The sequence below is a fragment of the Patagioenas fasciata genome, chromosome 2 (assembly GCF_037038585.1).
Source record: "Patagioenas fasciata isolate bPatFas1 chromosome 2, bPatFas1.hap1, whole genome shotgun sequence".
NCBI lineage: Eukaryota > Metazoa > Chordata > Aves > Columbiformes > Columbidae > Patagioenas > Patagioenas fasciata.
Window position 1 is genome coordinate 20,709,459 of NC_092521.1, and position 8,439 is coordinate 20,717,897.

Here is an 8,439-nt window from a genome sequence, read left to right on the forward strand (position 1 = left end):
GTGAGACCCCATCTGGAATATTGTGTCCAGTTCTGGGCCCCTCAGTTCAAGAAGGACAGGGAACTGCTGGAGAGGGTCCAGCGTAGGGCAACAAAGATGATTAAGGGAGTGGAGCATCTCCCTTATGAAGAAAGGCTGAGGGAGCTGGGGCTCTTTAGTTTGGAGAAGAGGAGACTGAGGGGTGACCTTATTAATGTTTATAAATATATAAAGGGTGAGTGCCACGAGGATGGAGTCAGGCTCTTCTCAGTGGCAAACAATGATAGGACAAGGGGCAATGGGATCAAGCTGGAACACAAGAGGTTCCACTTAAATTTGAGAAAGAACTTCTTCTCAGTGAGGGTAACAGAGCACTGGAACAGGCTACCCAGGGAGGTTGTGGAGTCTCCTTCCCTGGAGACATTCAAAGCCCGCCTGGACACATTCCTGTGCGACCTCACCTAGGCGTTCCTGCTCCAGCAGGGGGATTGGAATAGATGATCTTTTGAGGTCCCTTCCAATCCCAAACATACTGTGATACTGTGATTTTGTTTTGCCAAAGGTTTGTGTTTATGACATCTGACACCTTCATTTGTCTTGGTACTTTTGACCAACTCCTCGACAAGCAAAATAAATCTCTTTTATTCTCATTATGGTTATCAGTGGGGTTACCTGGCTGGATTTTGGAGGATGTTGACAAATTATATTACATAGCTTAGAGTTGTTGCATTGCTTTCACTCTGAATTCACAACTACAGCTATGTAAACATGTTCTGCATTTTTAGAGTCATATTTTTAATAGTTCATGATCTCATGCTGTCATTGTTGGTTGTAATGTGATAAAAACATTGAAGAACAAATGATACATTTATTTGAACTGTTTTAATCTTACAGTATAAGGTTTATCCCAAATTAGTATATTAGTCTGACCACTGTAAATAGTACCTGTTGTTTTACTGATTAGTGTTTTTATACCCTCTTCCTGGAAACAGATATTTACAAGGTAAGACCTTACTTAGAATTCAGAACAACAGTTTTTTATTAAGGAATCTACAATATCCCAGAAGCCACTTAGGAGCATCCAGTGAGGGGAAGTTCAGCTTATGAACTGCTTTGGACAATATGCAGTTTATATATAGACAAAGTTTATATATAAACAAAAAGACCAATTTAGCTTATTTTTCACATTTAGCTTATGTTTTTACCAAAGACATCCAAAGAAGCATTAAATGATGTGCCATAATATGCAATGGTATCATTATCATCTTCAGCTATTGCTAACATTTCAGACTCACCTTTTAATTTTATAGCATGTGTTTTCAGCCAGTATGTCAACTCAAGTGAGAGTTGAAGAGGCACAGAGCTAAAGATTGCATGATACCTGCACCAGCACTAAATATCAGGTTTTTACTCTGTTTTCCTGAGCACTAAATTCACCCGACTTCTGAAACGTAAGAGGTAATGATTATTACAGAGAGTATATTTCTTTGCATTTGAAGAGAACAGGGTATGGGACTAAATCCTCATCTGGTTTTAATAATTAGACTTATGAACAGATTTACAGCAGCTGAAGATGTGCTATTATCACTAGAATTACATACTGGCCCGATTTTTCAATGGAGAAATAGCTAACAGATAGTGAGACTATATTTGTGTTACTAATGGAAATGTTTTCTCACCCAGACTTGCAGTCCTGGACTTGGCCTATGTTTTCTTCATATGCTCAGACTCTTCTCACATTAGGGCAGCTCTACTGGTAGTGTAAATTATTGCAATGACCTCATTCTTATGTAGTTCTTTACATTTCTCAGAATCTGGAGAATGAAGTACCAATTCATTTGACTAGGATAAAGTTAAATATAGACTTAGGTCCAGAAAAATTGGAAACTTACTTGTTGATGCTGGCTACAATAACTATCTATTTTTATTGTATTGTTTTTCTTTTCAATACACCATTACAAGTTGGAATGCACCCTAAAAGTTAAAAATTAGCTCAGAATGCTGCAGGTCAAAGCATTAACATTACTCTCCACTAGACCTATTGACAGCATCAATTAACTTTTTTAAATAGTGCAGAAAATGTAAAAATTAGACACATCTTCATTTTGAACTAAGCCTTACCTTGTGTTTTAAGTATACTTTTTAAAAGTACAGTACAATTCTTTTGTGTCTGTACAGTATGGTAACTACAACTGCAAGTTGCAAGACAAATGTCCTAAGAGAATGCTCTAGCTTCTGTATGGCAGGCATCACGCAAATCAAACTTTCAACAGAAAGAAACAAAGATCCTGAAGTAGAAGGAAAGCAAAATTGGAAGTCTGATCATCACATGCTTCTCAAAGTAACGCAAATCAATGACAAGGACTAAAATGAGATGTGCACCTTCGCTCTAATACTGTCTGCTCATGATGGCATTTCACCCCTATGTAGAGGTTAGACACAAACATTTTATTGTTGCCATAGATTTATAAATCCCAGCACATAGTTTTTCATCCATTATTCCAATGTTTTGGTAAAGCTCATCAGAAAGCATCATTCAGGAAGGCCCTCACTTGACTGCCATGATTTTTCAAGTATCATGGAGAGTGGCTTGGCAACTACATCTGCCAATTCCTTCGAAGTGTGGTTGCAGTATACCAATGAAGTTACTTAAAGAGATGTAGAAAGTGTAACAGCATGTCTTATCTGCTATAATTGGACAGTAGTTTGTTACAACAGTTAAAATTGAGAGCCAGAAGCAAAAGGTGTTCTGGTCTTATTGGTACATTTTTCAAAAAGTTGGGACTGTTTGATTTAGTAATCTTACTATTGTCAATTTACATCAGTGTAACAAAACGTAAAATCTGTTCCAGTGGTTTTCATTTACCACTGCATATGCAAATCCTTATCTCTAATTAAACTGGAAGATCTTGAGGGAAATATCCCATTTGTAAAGGAGAGTTATTTCCTGTGGAAAAAAAAAAGAAAAATGTAAGTTTCACCTTCACCCATTCTGCTTTCCAGGGAGCGGGTTATCTCACCAGCAAGGAATGAAGATCTCGTGTCAATCAGAGGGAGAGAGATTCTTTTACATCCCTGCAGAAGGAGTGACTCACAGACATGTGTCAGATAAAGCAGTGCCAGAAGATGAATGAAAGTATTCAAAGAAATACTGTAATTAAAAATTTGACATAGGTCCTGTAATATTTGCGTTCACTTGCTGATATACAGGATTAAATAATTATTTTATGACAAGGCTTCATTTTGTGCAATATTTTCATCAAATGAAAGAATTGGTAGAGGCAGAATAAAAAAAAAAAAAAAAATCTTTAAGTTTTCTGATGAGTTGATTTGAATTTTTAGCATCCAAAGTTCAGAAGAACTGAATAGGTCTAAACAAAGCCATACAGCACAGGGTCAGAAACTAGGTAAGCCAAATTTCCAGCATCAGCCAATTATGCTGAATATGTGTTAATTTCCTGGTGCAGGCAGATATCTTCACAGGAACAGAGTCATTCTGCCTAGAATTTAACAAGCTGGAATTAACAGCCATGCCACTTTGTGTATATCTCACCTGCGGTGTGTGACTCAGAGTCACTAGTGGACTGTCTGTGATCTCTTTCGGTGAGTAGTTGTATAGCTTGACTACCTGGCATGCAAAATCCATGCTTTTGTTACATTTTAGCCTGTTAACTGCCAGTTTCATTTGACCCTGTACTAGAAAAGACAAAATTGATCACTTCTGCTCTCCTCTTCTCACAGTTTTATACGCTTCACCTAGAGCTCCTCAGTCGTCTCCTTTACAGCTTGACAAGTCCATTCTACACAACCTATTCTTTCTATGTAACTCTTCCATACTTTTGGGCATCCTTCTCTGACCCTACTCCAGTAACTGTATCTTTTCAGAGTTGAGACGACAAGGTCTGTGCAGAGCCGGCAAGACAAATGCATCTCCTACAATATATGGTGGTATACTGATGCTCTTTTTATGGTCTGTTGAGCGCGCACCACACTCCCCAAAGACAGTTCTCATTGTTTCATTCTACACCTCTGTGGCTTGGAAATAGACCATTCCACATGTGAGGGTTTTCTTCCGCAAACTAACTTTCCAAAAAATATGTTCTGTTTGATGGTCTGTATATGATAGCAGGTCTCAACATACAGGCATGAAAGAGATAAATGTTTAAATTGCATATGAAATAAAGACTCTTTTTGCTCGTTAGTAGTGAATCAGGAAAAAACACACTTAGTGCAAAGTGGAATGGGACTATGAAGTGAAAACACAATGAAAGTCATTCTAATAAGACAAACACATTTTCATTCTGGAAGAAAGTATTCTTGGCTATGTCTTTTGAAGAGAGTTAGGTCTGGGAAAGAAGGGAAGCTTGGTCTGGTTCTGATAGAGATTTCAATACAATCTAGAGATAGAGGAGAACTCATTTAGAAATTCAATTAAATTTGGAACAGTCTTCATCCTGAGCAGTATTTGAATAGTACCATATGTATGAATTTACAGATATGAGCAATACTTATGTACTTGCTGTACAACTTCTGCTTCGCTTCAGTCACTAACATACATAAAATGGGAAACATAACCCTTTTTTCATTCTCCTTTGCACATTTTGAATAAAATTACAAGTCCCCCTTGGACAGCATAAGCTCCAAAGCAGGGATCAATAGCTGATTCAGCTGAAGAAAGTAATTGGCCATCATTTCTACAAACCAAAAAATGCAGATGCAAAGAAGGTAACACAATAGTAAGGTGTCTTTTATAAGAAGCTGTATCTTAAAAATATGCCAACAGTATATTTTGAAATCAGAGATGGACTTTAGAACACTCTTAAAGTATGTGTGGAAAACAGTCGCCAGCTATCCATGGGTAGACAGAACTGCTTATAAGTACTGAATTTACCAAGAATTTCATTGACTTGTCAACTGCTTAACATAAAAATTTACCTGAAAGAACCTAGGTAAGCTTGAACACTTTTCATTTAGATTGAAAACTAATTTGCACACAATAAAAAGCCACCTAAAGGGAAAAAAAGAAATCATCATTATTTCTATATTAAGCATTTTTACTGTATGTCATATAAACCAGCTCCAGCTCTAAAACCCACAGTATAATTCAATACCTACTGTAAAGGTACTACTCTTTATTTTGGCAGTATTGTTGTTTTCCCAGTCACAGGCTGACAGAGAAGTACTTGGTGCTAAAGATGGTTTTCATTTGGTTTAACCCATTTTTGTGTGAAGTGTCCCAAATCCAATTGTTTCCACTGAGTTGCTGATATCATAAGCCTTTTGTAGTTACAAATAAAATCTAGTAATATGGTTCCTCCTTTTGATAAGTTACAGTAGAAAAAAAAAAAACTTTAAAGTAAAATAGAAGTACAAATTTACCCTAATTTCAAAATTAAAACAAAGACCTAGGAATCTTAGGATTTACTCTTGAATGCATTAGAAATTAGCTCTCTAGTATTCACAAGTTTTCCCTAGATACTGACATCAATGAGAGGCAGGAGCCAATATGGTTCAGATTAACTTATTCTGAGATCTAATTATTTATTCACTGTAATCTGCAGAAGCAGATAGAAAGGGATTCATTGCAGAAGTTTAAAGAAACAGGCCTCTAGATGCTTGCAGATTCCTCTTTGTAGAAGTGAGCAGAGAAGAAGATAGAAAGGCATCAGGGGATTGTGCTCTGTTTCATTAGAGGCAAGAATCTTCTTTCAGGAGAAGGAAACACTTCTTAATCAGACTTTGAAAACAATGCTGAAAACAGCAAAGCCGTATTTAATGGTCTATGTTAACATCTAAAATAGTGGGTAAGTATGATCTTTACCAAGACACTAAACAGATTTAATTGTGACTCAGCCACATTAAGGCATATGAGCAAGAAAAGTAAAATGGTGTCATTCTGCATTGATAAAAATGTACAAATGAATGACACTTTCTTGTAATTCACTAATTTAGCCAAGGAATAGGAAGGCATTAAAAAGATAAAAAGTGGGGAATGGGGAGAGAACTGCTACACTTAAACATTTTAATGGTATCTTCAGGTTCATTAGCTAGTTTTAGATAGTAGCCAGAATATTTTATAAATCACTTCTGCTATCTGAAACTGACTCATCAATCCATAGTCTAGATAAGTTTCTTCAACCTCTAATTGCACAGCCTTAGTTCAGAGGAGCTCTCTGTCTGTAGAAATTATTTCAGCTGGAATTTAACTGGATTTATCCAGCTCAGAAATGAGGTAAAAGCAAAAAAATACATTAGACAGATTTGCAGTGTGTTTCAACAAGCAGAGCAGAATGAGAATTTACATGCTTCTTTCCATGAAAAATCTAGTTAACACCTATGTTCTTAATTTATTACATTAATTATAATGGAATGACACCTATAGAAAACTCATCTCCCTATTCTGTCTCCTCCACCTTTCACCATTTCTTTGTCTTTGGAGAGAAAGACCATGCAGCACTTCTTCAGCACCCAGGGAGAGATCTGTCTCTACTCGCTGCTGCTACAACTAAGTAACAATAGGCAGCAGCGTTAGAGATCGAGGAGGTATGGAAAAATGTAAACACTGTATATACACCAAGGAATCTAAAAAACAGGATATTTCACCGTCAGTAGACATTATTGCACAGGTCAAATCCTGCCACAGTGTGTCTCTCTTCAATCCTCCTACATTTATTTGAGCAGTGTAAATGAAAGTGAAAATAAAGTTTACAAGGTAGGCTAGTATATAAGTGGTCTTTCTTGGCCACATGAGATTTGTAAGCCATAAATAGTTGTAAATATTTTCTGCTATTAGAAAACATTTTGCTTTTGATCTTTACATAGACAAAAGACATATAAACCTCCAAGCCCAATTTAGCTATTTTAGAAATCTATACTAAAATATCGACAGGCAAAAATAGTAAGCAAAGAAAAATACACTAATTAAAATGTCACAAGAAGGTCCTGTGCAAATCAGTTCCTACTTACAGGCCATGCTGTGCCTTTGAACAGCGAAGCAGAGTTTCTGCTTTAATACCTGTTTGCTTAGTCTGGTCTAGTTAAATCCATTCCCTGGTTCATGAAATACTGAAGAATCCTTATGTAACTCTTAACTCTCATGACTTTGAAAGAGATGCACTGGGTATTGGCTTTGTTCTGGTGTAGCTAATCTCACAATCCTTTTAAGAAATACCAGCCCTTCTCTGGCAGTCAGGGATCCAGTTTCCATCATTCTGCTGCAGGGCAGGAAGGAATCTGGCCACAGTCACCCTCTTCCTACCCTTCCATTCTAGATGTTCCTTCCAAATCTGGCCCTGAAGGACTAACAGAGCAAAAGATCAATGAATTTGGCATCAAAGACACTTATAAAATGCCTGTGACTCTTTTGATAGCCTAAGAAGAATGAACTTCTCCTGGCTGGGTCCTCTCAGGAGCTGCGGTAAGAATGGCCCATCTGATCTGAGTTCAGATCCCAAGTGAAAGCAGCAGTACAAAGACATCACATTTATTTTTTTAATCTTAGTTCTAAACAATTTTCACATCTCCTCCCAGCCTTCCTGGAAAAGGCTCAGATTCAATTTGGTTTAAGCACTGGGCAGAGGTTCAGTAAGACTGCATCCGAAACAGCAGTCTTCCTGAGAAGAAAGAATCATGTTCAGAAGGAAAATATAGTAGAATAAACAGTTGAAGAAACTTAAAGCCTCTTCCTACTCCCACCTTCATGAAATATCAGCAAGTGATTAGATTATATTTCTCCTACTCATTTTCTTTAATATAAAAAAGGGACACACATAGTTTAACTCCCAGCAGTAATTCAGATTAGTCTGGAAAATGCAGTTCTCTACTGGATTGTATTTACATTTAACCTATTAGATAAATGCTCAGCCAAAGCCTCCTCTCACTTACACAAAGAAACGTGCCAGTTATAGCACAGCTTTGTTGGTATATGAAAGTAGAATTTGTCCCAATCTCTTCTACATGACCCGCACTTTTGGTATGTTTCTCACAAAGATCTATTTACCACTTCTGTGCCAAAATACTTTCAGGCTTAAGCAATTTTCACTCCCTCCTTCTCCAACCTTGAGACTCTTATCGTGGCATCTTGGATGTAGTACAGGTGCTGAAATCTAGATTAGATGAGGAAGGGAAAAATAACTCGATATTGTGGTGTGGATTAGCATGAAGGCTGCATTGGCACTTGTGTGAGACCGTCAGGTTACTCGTGAGTAGTAAAGCTTCAAGAAAATGACTCAGGTCATCCCAATATGTCCTCACTTTAGCACTTCTTATAACATGTCTAAAATATACTCTCAATGCTCATTTAGAACAAAGAACCTATTTTTGCTCAATATGGATAAGTCAATACCAAATGCATGGTAATATTATTTAAGGAGATAGTAGTGCTTTCCTTAAAATGTTTGTTTCTTTATCTTTTGGTTTCAAATCTATGGCACAGAACAATAGTTCACAAAACGTCTTTTG